General features: G+C 35.3%; 1 pseudogene; it reads right to left on the bottom strand.

Moving 5' to 3' along the window:
* Positions 1 to 584: 584 nt before the first annotated feature.
* Positions 585 to 1,516, bottom strand: LOC100725364 (glyoxalase domain-containing protein 4-like; annotated as a pseudogene).
* Between the last annotated feature and the right edge of the window lie 12,910 nt (positions 1,517 to 14,426).

Consider the following 14,426-nt stretch of genomic DNA (forward strand, 5'->3'; position numbering starts at 1 on the left):
TTTAAAGATGTCAAATGTCAATTCCACTTTTAGAGCAAGATATTACAACAGTTTATTATCATGATGTACTTGCAGTATGACCATCACAAGCAATCGATTTGGATTTACTTGAACATTTGCTCCAGTAAAACTTATCCTTTTATTTTTTTTTTTTTTTTTTTTTTTTTTTTTTTTTTTTTTTTTTTTTTTTTTTTTTTGTACCAGGGATTGAACTCACAACCTCACACTTTGCCAGGCAGGCTCTTACACCACTGAGCTACATCCCTGGCCCTCAAACCTATTTAATCTAGTGAGTCACAGCTCATCAAAACTCCTTCCATTCCAACCAAGGACAGCACCCATGGAGCTGTCCTAGCCTAGAAAATAATTTGTTACTGTTTAATCAGTTACCTGGAATGTGCCATTCCAGGGACAGTGCAGATAGCAGTAGTAATTCCCCTTTACTTGGAACAGTGACATTCAGGTTTCATTTCTAAAACATACTAGCGCTTTCAAAGTTGAAATACACAAATCTTCATCAGCCAGACCTCCCTGGCTGCACAGGACACAACTGACAGTAAGAGCATTTACCACCAGCAGATGCTTCAGGGTTCCGGGGCTGAGTGGGAATGAAAAACGCTCGCTGCATGTGATGTCTTCCATGACCCTGAAGCCCTCACTTTATTTCTTTTAGCAGACCACTCATCACTTTTAGCTGCTGCCGTTGCATCGTCCAGCAATTTATTTCCTTCTGGATCCATCCTAGAAAGTTCTCGAAATGCTTCATCCCCATCAAAGCAAAGTTCGTGTCCATCAGGGTCAGCCAGGATGACAACCTGCACTGTTGCCTTCCGGGTGGTGTCAAGGCTCACTAGGGGAGACCAGATCTTCTGATTCTCCCTTCTCATCGAGTCTTCTAACTCTGGCAACTCTCTCTGGGGACAAGAAAAGGCAATTCTGCAAAAGCTGCTGCGTGATCACCTGAGCCCTTGACACCCTGAGCTCCAGCTCACACTGGTACTCAGCACAGCCCAGCAAAGCCCTCTGCTGTCTTCATCCTGTTCATGAATTTTCATTCCCAGAAGGTTAGACCAGTAGTTCATGGATTTCTGAAGATCAGGCACTGCTAGCGTTACTTTTAATACAGGATCTGCCTGAGGTGGAATGTGATTCTGCAAACAGAATTTACACCCTCCTGGGCTTCAATTTCAAAACTCCTTCTGCAGCTTCACTGAGGGCTATTCCAGCTTCCTGGCATTCTGGCAGCTGGGCTGGAGGTGAGTGTGATTCCCATTAATCCGATGCCATAATTGTAGTGTCTGATGCCATAACTGTAAGTCAGCTCTGCAACAACATGATCATCCTGGACCCAAACCCCACCATTGTTTTACTCTGTTTCGCATCATAAGGCCCATTACATGCGCTTTGCAACCTCCATCAAATTCCTCCTGCCTCAGAACCTTCATCCCCAGGAAATCCGGAAAGAAACGCGATATCCCACTTTGAACATGAAGTGCAAAGCCCGGCCATATATCATGTCTTTCACAAGCAAAGAGCCTTTGCAGGAAATAGATGCCAAATATACATTCTTTATAAAACTTTCATGCATATGTTTATTTGTCCATTGCCTCTGGAAACTAAGAAAAATATTTTAATGTCTTACTTATGGTAACATTTGAAATAAGTAGTGTATTTTTCAATAAGTCTCTGTTATTATCAACACCATTTCATTTCACGTTTTCTTAGACCTGGGTGGTGGATGCCCTTTCGTGACATTTTCTGTCTTTTTTCCTTCACGATTTGGTAAATTTATATTTACATTGATACAATATTAGATATATATTTTATGGAAATAATGCTGAAATTATTTGTACTATTTATGCCCTTTTTCCAATGATAATATCTTGAAAAACTGATACAATATTAAACATAAAAATCCAACTTTAATATACCCATCAATTTAATACAAAACTTTTGTGTTTTATTTTTACGTGCTGTGTATTGAGGTCTTTATAGAATAGTCACATTTATACATTACTGTGTCCAAGCCCATAGAAAGGCACTGGGATGCCCTATCACCACAAGGCTCTCTGGAAATGAGAGATCATTCTACAGCAATACATGCGTACCAATGTTTATAGTGCCACAATTCATAACCTTGGAAGCAACCCGTAAAGCTATCAACAAATGATTGGGAAAAAATGTGATACAGATATATAGATATACAGATATATCTATATCTATATGTCTATCTCAGCTATAAAGAATGATAAATTTGAGACATTTGTAGGAAAATAGATGCATGAGGAAAATACTGAATGAAATAATATTGAATGAAATTAACCAGGTGCACTAACCTATCATATTGTGTCTCTCATTTGAATGAGGCAGAGTACAAAGAGAATAATACAGACTGGATAGAAAGAGGAGGTGGGTAGATACCTTCCAGTGGGGAAGCAGTCCAAGGGATCACGGGCAACAGGTGAGGAAGGGACAGAAGCAGAACAAAGTTATGCCACACACAGGAACCTAATAGCATCAGTGAGTGCAAATATTGATTTACGTGATCCAACATTAATAATATCAACAAGAATGAATCTCAGGTTAGGGGAGTAAGAGGAAGAGGGAGGGAGGGATGCAAAGGGGATCAAAAAGAGATTTATTCACTCCCTACGATGACTGCAAGCTGCATTATTAAAAACATGCATTAATAAAATTAAAAAATTTTAAAAATGAAAATATATGGACTGTTTCTAACTGCTCTAAACACTTAGATACACATTTTTTTAATGTGAACGTAAGTTTCATTTTTCTGGGATAAATGCACAAAATTGTAAATATATTTCCAAATTGCATGTTTTGTTTTACAAGGAAGCACCCAACTTTTTTCAAGAACGGGTGTACCCCTCAGCTTTCCCACTAGGAACACATGTGCTAAATTTTCTCTGTGTTCTTGCTACCATTTGCTTATATATATATATATATATATATATATATATATATATATATTGCCCATGATCCCTTGGACTGCTTTCCCACTGGAAGATACCTACCCACCTCCTCTTTCTATCCAGTCTTTATTATTCTCTTTGTACTCTGCCTCATTCAAATGAGAGACACAGTATGATAGGTTAGTGCACCTGGTTAATTTCATATGTATATATGTATATATACATATTTATATTTACATATATTTATCATTTAAATAAGTGCATAGTAAGATATTTTTAGGTGTGTTTACATTTCTCTGGCGATTACTGGTGTTGGACATATTTCTGAGTTTATTTTTCATTCTTACCATCTTTTTGTTCAAATGTCTGTTCTTGTCATTTGTTTTCTAATTGGATTAATTAATTTTCTATGACTGAATTTTTAAAGTTCTTTATATTTTGTTACAATCTGTATTTTATCTCTAGTTTATTATTTCATCTTTGCCTTTATTCATGTTGGAAATGTTCTATATGTCCATCAACAGATGAATGGATAAAACATGTTCTCATATAGGCCACACTCTCACTGTGAAGTCAAAAGTGTTTTGCCTATTCTAGATCACAAATATTTTTTAAAAAGCAATTGCTTTGTGCTTTATAAAAGAACAGTGAAAATCTTTATTTCTGCAGTATTATTTTAACTGCATATGTTACATAATGTCGTAATTGTTAGTACTGCATATAATCATCCTCCTGTTACCCAACATCTTTTTTCCATGTTATAGAGGCAGATAAACACAAAGAGCCCAGGCGCTTGTCAGTTCCACATTCTGCAAGGAAACCAGTTTTTTTCAGTGAGAAAATGTGTGATCATGTGTCCTGAGCACTTGCAAATATCACTCGTGCACACTGTATAAACTTCCATGAGAATATGTATTAACAATTTTGAAAATGGTACATTTGTCTTCTTGGAATTTAACAAACACATTTATAGTGGATAGTTACTAAACATCCCTTTGGGCAAATATGAGTGCACTAATAAGAAAGTATCAAGCAAATCTGATTGTAATTTCACAAGATGCCCAATCTGTACTCACGTGAAACTGTTAAGAATATCAAAAGAATAAATTCTTTTGAATTTCGCGGTAAAGAAAAACTTATTTAAGGGATAATGCAAACCAACTAACTATAGTGCAACAGAAGGGATCCTGAAACAGAAAAGCATATAAATGAAATCAAAATAAATATGAAGTATGTTGCTCTTAGTAATGATACTGGTGTATTAATTTTAACAAATGCACTGTATCAATATAATAATTAGCAGCAGCACAGAACCTGCCTGGCTAGTGCAAGATCTTGAGTTCAATTCCTGGTATTAATAAGTAAATAAATAAATATAAATAAAAAACAAAAACAAAAAAATAATAACTAGGATAGTCGTAGTAGACTATGAGACTATGAGAAATAATCTTTATGATTTTTGGTATACATACAACTATTCCAAAAATAATAATTCATTATTTATAAAAAGTATCAAGAAAAGAGTGAAAATAGCAAGAACCCAAAAGTTCTTTAGGAAAATTAAGCAATGCCGTCTCCAGTTACCCAATGATTCCAATTTATGGCTTCATGACAATAGCATTAGAGTCATGAAAAGCCTATGAAGGTGTATCATAATGTAATTAATGTTTAAACTAGCTTAAGTGCTACACTTAACATGCAGATAAAAAATAAGAGGTTATAGGAATACATAAAAGATTTAACAGAGTCTACAGAAAGTATCCAGGAGGCCTGATATATTAAACTACTACTTAGTAAAGAAGGTGAAAAAGTAATATGCAGAAATTTCAGTATATACATTCCTTTTCAAATCCTTCCAAAGATATTGCTGTTTGGAAGAAATCATGAATCATGAGGAGTATTAAGAACAAATCAGCAATCTGCTGGCTTGACAACTGTCTTTGTAATTTTAGTCATCTGGAGTTTTGAATTCTGAGTGTATAATTTTAGTCACCTGTGTATTTTTCAGACTGCCATAGGTTCTACTAATATGTTAACAGAGGTTAACGGTCTATACAGATGTTGATAGTTATTAAATTAAATTTTGTACAAAATTATACTCATTCATCTCACTCAAAATTGTCTTGTACATGTAGATTTATTGATAAGTGTTACAGGTTCTTAAATCTGTAACATGTTATTCAAATTAAAATGTTACTTTTATATATTTAATTTGCATATGCAGAATTATTAATAAAATATTTTATAATTTTTTGTTCTATATATTAATTAATTTGCAAATTCCCATATGTGTATATTGGCTGTTTCTATGTAAATATTGACATTTTTCTTACAGATTTGTAATTCTTTATATACATATGTATAAATACACATATATATACATATATGTACATATATATACATATATATGTATGTATAACCTTTACTATGTACAAGACTCTTATTTTTTCAAAATTTTAAATTCTGCAGTGTTTAGTGTTTCCTATGATTATATCTACAACATTACCTAAAATTTTATAATGTATTTTAATATTTGGCTTGAATGCCTTTTGTTCAAAATTAAAGCAAATACAAAGCAATAATTAAAATTATGCTATACTCCTAAGAGCATGTGAACCCAAATACATCCAGATTAATGCCCTCAACTTATATTTACTCCACTGAAGCTTAAATCATTCCACCAAAGCCATCAGCAAATTTCAAGGATAATTCAACTATATGTTCAATGCATTATACATCATAATATCAGATATTATACATACAAAATTATTGTATAAAGTTATATTGCTTCAGATCAATATTGGTTTTAGAGTGCATTCAAGACCACATTTCTGTATCAAGTAAGGCAGTTACGAAGAAAACGTAAAACACAAAATCCTCTGCAGATTTCATTAGTGTCATTTTGCAGACACAAAATGACTCAGCAGATTCCAATTGAAGTATATTAAGCACAAACAAAATGCATGTTAAATTGTAATCTATATTATTACTCCTCACTGTCATTTATCTTGAGAGTTAATAAGAATTACTGTAGCTAAATATAATGAAATTGTCACTGAATGAAGGATGATAAGTCCTCTTTCAAACAGAATCTAGGTACTCTGGCAAAACCCTAGCAATCAATTTGTAAGGTGTCCTTGATTGGTGGTAGAAGTATTTGTATAAACTTTACATATGTTAGAGCATCTCATATGTGCTTTTTCCAAGTATGTTCTCCTGCAAAATAAAGACAACTGTAAATACTCTTTGATTTCACAACTAGTAAATGGGAATGATCCTGTCCAGATACACTACCAAAGTGTCAGGAATAAATCTTCTAATCCCCTCAGGTGCTTATCATAATGTTTATCTGTTCTTGTTCAACAGACATTAACTAAGTTAGTAAAAGTTATTATTTACATTTCTGACAATTCATGCAGTATATGATGATTTTGAGTTCAAATTTCACTATGGGTGTTTTCTTTGGAAAAATATTTAATTTTTCACTATAGAGATGATTCATAAAAGAGCTTGTGGAAAATATCTACAGTAGTATTGCTGAGTTGTGTGTGTGTGTGTGTGTGTGTGTGTGTGTGTGCTCCAGGGTTAACACATGCTCAAATTCTTATTTATAGACGTTTTGTTTGTGATAGGACAAACTCAAGTTGATTTTTCAAAAGAAAATAGCTACTGACCCATTTCTAATCCATTTCCTGATGGGTTCCATTTGCATAGGGTTCAAATAACAGAATTCCTAAATAAGTCACTAGACCCTTTTTTCTCTTTTATTATTACTTTTTTTAAAAATTTTCTTGACCTAAAAAAATGACAAATCTTTATTTAGCTCTATTGCCATTTTGTGTGGGCTAAACCTTGGACCCAGCATCTTGTACCTGTTAGGTAAGCCATAGATAGGTAAGCACTCGACAGAGTTCACCCTCAGCCCTGCAATTGCTACTTTTAAGTCTATTTTTCAAATCAATTACTACACTTCAATGAAAATTAAAAGTTTATCACAGCCATATAAAACTAGTGTAAGTGGATAGCATGGTCCTGAAAACAATCAATGCTCCCATTTTATTATATATTTGGTTTTTCTTTTAAACACCCAAAGGACAAAAATAGAAATGCCTGACCTGTATCTTCAGCAGTCAAAACCACATCATAAGAAACATTCAGATACTTTGAATTTCTTCATCTAACTTTAATGAACGCTGGGCCGGCAGCCTGCCAGGGAGCTGTCTGGCTACCTCTGACTTTTTACTATGGTTTATTATTGGAAGCACTCAGGTGGGGAGGAGGGTTGCGGCATGATTGGCACAGCTGTGCCCTTTAATTATTACTGGCCCTCAGCTTGTCTTCCAGGAGCCAATAGCTAGGTGAAGCAGGCCTCTACGGTCCAACAGAGCTGAAAACGCTCTAATTGTTCACTCCGTTCAGGTCCACGCCATGAAGGGAAGTGGCCGGAGATGTACCTTCTGATTAATTACATGCAATTTACATTTTTCCCTTTAATTTAGACAGTTAGATGAGTTAAAGACAGTGAATTATGATGTGGTAGACACCAATATCAGTTTATTGGAGTATATAGAATGTGAAAGCAGGCTTGCTTGTGCCATTGAGGAGCTTGTAGGTTTGCTCAGAAAGTGTCTTAAAAAATGGAGAAGAGAAAGTGAAACCATAGCTTTGAAAACCCCTTCAAAATAGTGCACATAATGTAAAACTTTAATAAAATCCCCCTAAAAAGAGAAATTTCTGGATTTGCCTGTGTGTGTGTGTGTGTGTGTGTGTGTGTGTGTATGTGTGTGTGTGTGTGTTGCTAGGGATTAAAGTCACAACCTCGTGCTTGCCAGGCAGATGCTTACACCACTGAGCTAAATCCCAGGCCTTTTCATCTGGAATTTCAAAAAGAAATGCAAGTTTACTAGATGAGGAAGGGAATAGTGGAGAAATTACCACATATGAAAAGAGAACTCAAAGAGGAAAGTCCTAATACAGAGGAGGAATTGATGGGTAAAAATACCCTGACAGGAAAGCCCCGTGCTGAGGACTGGGAGGAATTCAGGTCTGATGGCCCCGCATCCCTCATTCACCGCTCACTGATTCAGTGAATGCACACAGAGCACCAGTTTGTATTAGTTAACTTTTAGACCATAAGGAAAGAGCCGTTAACATAGCTTATTTGAGCAGAGTAATGTTAGGTAATGTTAAGTACTTTGAAGAGAATTAAAGCAGCTGAAAACGACAAACAGAACAGACATTTTGGACAAATGAGGGAAGAAATGAAAACTGTTTTGAAGATGGGTGTTTACACAGGATAAAAAAGAGAACAGGAAAATTCACGGTGAGAGCGACGAGAACAGAATTCTGTGTAGAGGAACAGGTTGTGGACAAACTAAGAAAAACATTGTACTTCAAGTACAAGAACTGAACAGAGATCAGTGTGGCTGAAATATAAATGGAAGCAGAGAAGGCAGCTGATAGGATACCCGAGAGGAGGCAGGAGAAAGACAGACGGTATCAGGATTTAGAGGCTCGTATCAGGATTTCAGTTGTGTTTTCAGAATGATGCTAAGCCACGTAAGAATATGTACTAATGGTAGGAGCTAGGAGAGACAGCGAATAAGATGTTCTATCATTTTGTTTTGTGTTTAAAAAGTTAGCTTGGTTTCTGAAAACAGAATGACACATGTGGATCTAAGATGAAACGTAGGAAGATTGATTATCAGGGTATTAAATCAGCGCGGGAGGACATGAGAATTGTTTACAATCTAGTGGAGATGAGTCCGTACAGAGTCATCCTAGGTTGGTGGGGGTCCTGTAGGACATGCCGACACAGCAGGATGAAAGGAAGGAGCAACCCCAGGGGCCCAGGATTCGTCTTGAACTATGTTTCAAATGAGAGGCAAAAGACAGACAAGAAATGTTTGAGGAGTTCCTTTCTAGACCATTAAAGCTGTAATTTTCCTTAGACAGTCAAGTAGAAGTTAAGCATATAGGTTTATGAGCAAATCTGAAGCTCTACGTAAACAGCAAGGCTGAGAATGTGAACCTGAAAGGCAGCATCATAAATTGCATACAACAGAAGCCCCTAATCTGCTAGCATAGCTTTGCTATCCTTAGGTGTCAAAAACCCCATTCATTGTAAATTCCTGTCTTCTCTCATTCAAAATTGGTGCAGTATGAATACAAAATAAGAAAAACATCCAATTACTGGAGTATTTCACTATAGACTCATAATTATAAATCTTCCTTGATAAAATGAAGACCATAATATTTTTCTACATGTATTAACTCCCAAGACTGTTAGGAGCACAGCTATCCGAACTTCAGGTGTCTAAGGCAAGGTCACTGCTTCTCATGGGTTTGGCAGGGCTCCTTGAAAAGTGTACCCAGCTCAGGGAGCTGTGGCACCAATGCCTTGGCCTCCCCTGAGATCACACAGACACTTCCCCTCCTGTTCCCAGCATAAACACCAAGGCACAATGTTTTGCTAACTATTATATGTTTTTTCAGCCTCCGCTTAAATTCCCCTAAACATCAGCCTCCTGCTGAGTGTGTAAACAAGCCTGCATGGCTGAGCAGCCCTGTCTCCCATCCGCAGAGGAGCTCCCGGACTACTTCAGCTTCTGCATCTTGACTCCTGTCTTCCTCTGTGCATCCTCCACCCTCCTCCTTCTGGAGTTTCCAGAACCGCACTGGATGCAGCACGAGACCAACTTTATAGTTTCTACAATTTTCTCACACATTCAATGACATTTCATGTTCACTTTCAGACGATGACACTGATTTCTGCATTGTGTGAAGAATTTATGTCATTTAAGGATTACTTTAACAGCTCCCCAAGTTAAATTTACTTAGCTGTGATTCAGATAGTTTGCCTTCTAGGATCACAACAAAGTCAATTTTTCATTTTTCTAGTATCCATACCTATCCTCTAACTGTTCAGTGGCATCTTTTCAGCAAGTATCTTTTATATATTCTTGCTTTCTGCCCTTTAAAAATAGTTGTTAGGTACTTTTAACATATCTGCTGATTATTTCTGACCTCAAACAACATCCGGCTTTTTTGTTCTCTCTGTAATAAAAGTCTTCCCAACAGTTCTCTTCCTCTCCTTCCTAAGAAAGGCAGGTGAATCAGGCTGTCTCCAGTAATAATAGGTGTATTGGTTTTACTGGTGTAAGCTGTAATCTGTATATAATTGATCACAAGGTTAAATTTTCAGTTTTAACCTTATTTGTAACAGCAGCTGCATTTTCCTACAGCAGCATTTAGCACATTAGAGCTCTGATCCTGGTTTGCTTGTTTGTTTTTGCTATTGTTTTGGTTTTTTGTTTTGCTTTGTTGCCTCTACCTGGCTTCGAGCATTCCAGACCACACTGGATGTCTTCTGTCACCAGTGCTACTCCATCGTTCCCACCTTAAAGTTTCCATGTCTTCTTGATGGACCTTTTATTTTGTAGTTGCTCAGAACTTACTTCTGTTTCCTCCTTGGTTGATTTTTCCTGTCCTCTCAAAATACAAATCACGGTTTTGGCTTTAAACACTACCCACATTCTTATGACTTGCTAGTTTATGTCTTTATTTTGGTCCCGTCCAGTGAATGGATATACAATCACCTACTTTCTGATTCCTTTAGTTATGCAAAACATTAACAACTTATTATAAACTATAACTGACATCAAAACCTAGCACACATCATTTATTGTGCTCCGTATTCTCACATTCTCTATTCAATCAATTATAAGCTTTTGACTTTATATTTAAAATATCTCCCAAATCTGACCGTTTCTTTTTAACCCTCACTGTTGTAAGTTTAGGGTCAGCTACAACAATACTTTAGCTACATTGCCCCAATGATCATCCAACTAATTTCTATGTTACTACATTCCTGTTCCCAAGACTCCAATTGTTGCAAACACATATACTCTATAAAGAACTCTTTCTTATAAATTATGTCAGTATTCTGTGGAAATCTTTGCAGCGATGTCTCGTTTCAGTCATGTAAAGGCAGTATATCTCTAATACCAACACTCAAATTGTGGTACCCATATATCCTTCTCCACCACTTCTAATGTGGACTGAGTCTTCAGTCTCGGAAAAATCCTACAACCCTGGTCCAAACTCTTCCAGGAGCTTTCTCAGAAACTCTACTGCAGTGTCCACTCACACTAATCCTCTCATCTGTCTATTGGAGTGGTACTCTAGTAAGATGAGCCAGGAGAAAACTACTAAAATGATTTCTTTTACCAAAGTGATATGAAATAGTCGATCTACTTAGTTTATCTTCATTTAAGAACTGCAAAAGCAATTGCATAGTTTGAATATACAGAGAAACATGAAGAAAGTAATTTGAAAAGGTGAATTAAAATGATTATGCCTAACTTATATAAGAAAATTAAGTACTACCTCAAGACAATTTACAGGGCTCCTACTGTACTTTTAGAAAAATGTTGGTAAATTGGCCAGTATGGTACTATTGAGGAAAAGAAGCAAATAAATATGGAATATGTATGTATGTATACATGAAAGCATACATTACAACTGATATGTGAGGAAAGACATGGTCCTTTTGAGCATTAGACATCAGGAAACGTAATGGGCAGAAAAAGTGTTATGTCCCATAAATGGATAGCAGCGGGGGAGGATTTTTGTATCTAATAGATTGGTAGAAATTGTACCCATTTTTCTTATAAAAACTCAGTAGCCTTTGTTGTGAAAAGAAGCAAAATATAAATGCATGTAAATTTAAATATCAATATAAGAAAACTCCATTTATTAAATATTTTATCTGTCAAAATATTATTTGTTAAAAGCAGATTTTACTTTTAACAGTGTCCTACATGAAATGATTTTGCATGCATGTTTGAAGGACAGTTTTGTAGTAGGTAAAGTCATTTCCTTTTTTTATTCCTGCTCATGGAAATTATTCTATAGTATCAATTTATAACTTTATTTCATTAAAAATAGTCCATAGTATTTATAAGCTTATTTTATTGTAGCCGTGATTTTACATGAATTTATTTCATGCTATCAGATGTAATCATATACATCATTAAGCAAGCCAGCCTTACTTCTGTCTTTCATTCTTCATAAAATGGCCTTTATAAAAACCATTTCATTGAATTTTAAAAAACAAAATTTATTGTATGCAATTCTTTCAAAGTACTATAAATGTAAATTTTTCTTTGTATGTATAAAATAATTGTACAATTAAGTTGCTGCTACATTGAAATTATTTCTTATGTTTTATTAATATATTTTACAGGCAATAAAATTGATCTAATACATTCATTTCCTTTAGGCAGTGTATGTATTGAGCTCTTTTTCTTCATTTCTGAGAACAATTCAATGATTAAAACCCTCAATAGAATAATTTTGAAATGAATACATGGAGTTAAAATGTGTAAGAAGGAAATACTTGTGATATTTTCGAATCAAGTACTTGGTAGTTCTCTTCTGAAAAAAAGATACATAACACAAGAACAGATTATAATATAAATTTTCAACCCCCTCTAAATATGTAGTAACGTGCTGCCAGACATCATTTGACTTTGTTACTTAAAATGCAAGTAAACTTTCAGCATTAGGATTTCTTTCCCTCAGGCTAAGGGTTTTCAAGAGAATGGATTTTTCCTGAAAACAAACACAAGGCAAATATGAGGACAACCTTGATTAGCAATGACAAAGTCCCATAAGACAAAAAAAAAAAAAAAAAAAAAAAAAAAAAAAAAAAAAATCCAGTGGAATTTGCAAACCAATGAAAGAAAGGAGAACGGACGATGTTTCTTCACCATGATTAGTTCAGAACAATTCAGGAAAGCATATATAGTACAGCATATTTTTAAATGATAAGATCCACAAGATAGTTTTATTTTAATTTTTGAAGAATATTTATAGTGATTTCCACAATGGTTATACTAATTTGCATTTATATCAACAATGTATGATACATCTGTGCCAACAGTTTTTACTTTTTGGTCTTTGGATAACAGGTATTTTAAATGCAACAAGATGATATTTCATTGTTTTCCTTGCAATTATCCAATGACTAGTTTTGTTGAACTTTTTATTACGTACCTGTTGACCATTAATTTATGTATCTTCCCTTGTGAGAGAATGTCTCTTGCCCACTGTTATGTTTATGTCAGTGGCCCCCAGGCCTCATGTGTTTGTATTATGCATTTGTGACTGGTTCATTGCATAGTGCGGAATGATGGTGTCAGTGCTACACTGGCCTGCAGGGGGAGCCAGTATACAATGTAGTGGGAGGATGAAGGTGTCTCTCTCTCTTGCCAGTTTCTGCCTTGCTGTTTGCAGCCGCCATGAACTGTGGCCCCACCATGCCACCCTGCCTTGGAGCCAACTGAGTGTGGACTGAAACCTCCAAGAACTGTAAGAAATAAAACTTTCCTTTCCCAGTTTTATGCATCAGGTATTTTGTCTCAGGAACGAGTAAAAAGTAACTAAGACACCCACTTTTGATACAAACATTGTTGTGGTTGAATTTTAAAATTATTTATAAATTATAGTAACCAATTGTCATGGAATTACTAAAATGGAAGATTTTGAATGTTCTCAGCATAAAGAAATAACGAGTGCCTGTGGCAATGGATATATTAAGAACCTTGATTTGATTACTCTGTAATCTATACATGTATCAAAATTTCATATTGGGCTCAAAAATATGCATGAGTATTCTATGTCAATAACACAAAACTTAAAAAGATAATGTTATGCACTGTGCTCATTATCACAATGTTTTCACAATTTATTTCAATAGCAAAGTCATTATTGTCCTACTTTTCAGAAAATAGTTGATTGTTTAAAAATGTGTTCCATGTCAGTTAATATAACAGAAGTAAACGGAAGCATAAAAGGTTTTTTTTTTTTCCCCTGAATTTCTAGTGGTTTTGTTTTTCAGCTTTGCGCCAAGTAACTTGGTAGTTACAAGTCCTCAGACATTTAGAGGTGGTTGCCTTCTAGAAGAGGCAGCCCACTGTTTCCTTTCGTGATATCTGGCCCATCAGTGGTGTCTTATGGTAACAGTAAACTTTGTCACTCACATAATGAGCACTCTGCAACCTCCAAGGGCATCTAAATTCTATCCTTAGAAAGAGGGATTACACTGTGAAGTGCGTTTATTTCTCCGTTACTTTCCTTCAGACATTCACCAATCCCTGATTTATAAAGTATAGTTCTTTTGCATTCTCTTATTAGCTAATTTCTTAAAATAGTTTGTCATTGTTTATAGTAAACATTTGCTACGATTTGTGCTTTCTGTCTTTTGACTGGGCTGTGAGCAGTAAACCCACGGACATCCACATATGCACACACACACACACACACACACACACACACACACGCATGCACCTGCACACAAAGAAGTAGAAAGTTATGTTTCAGTACTTAATAATACTTATTTTGGAGTGCTTGGCTTTGGAGTATGCTTCAGCTTCTCTATATTTCCTGTGTTGTCTAAATTCTGTATAGTAAGGATACATCGCTTTAGCTAGA

Source organism: Cavia porcellus, unplaced genomic scaffold (genome assembly GCF_034190915.1).
Source record: "Cavia porcellus strain 051 isolate PalLab524CR breed Dunkin Hartley unplaced genomic scaffold, mCavPor4.1 scaffold_7, whole genome shotgun sequence".
NCBI classification, from domain to species: domain Eukaryota; kingdom Metazoa; phylum Chordata; class Mammalia; order Rodentia; family Caviidae; genus Cavia; species Cavia porcellus.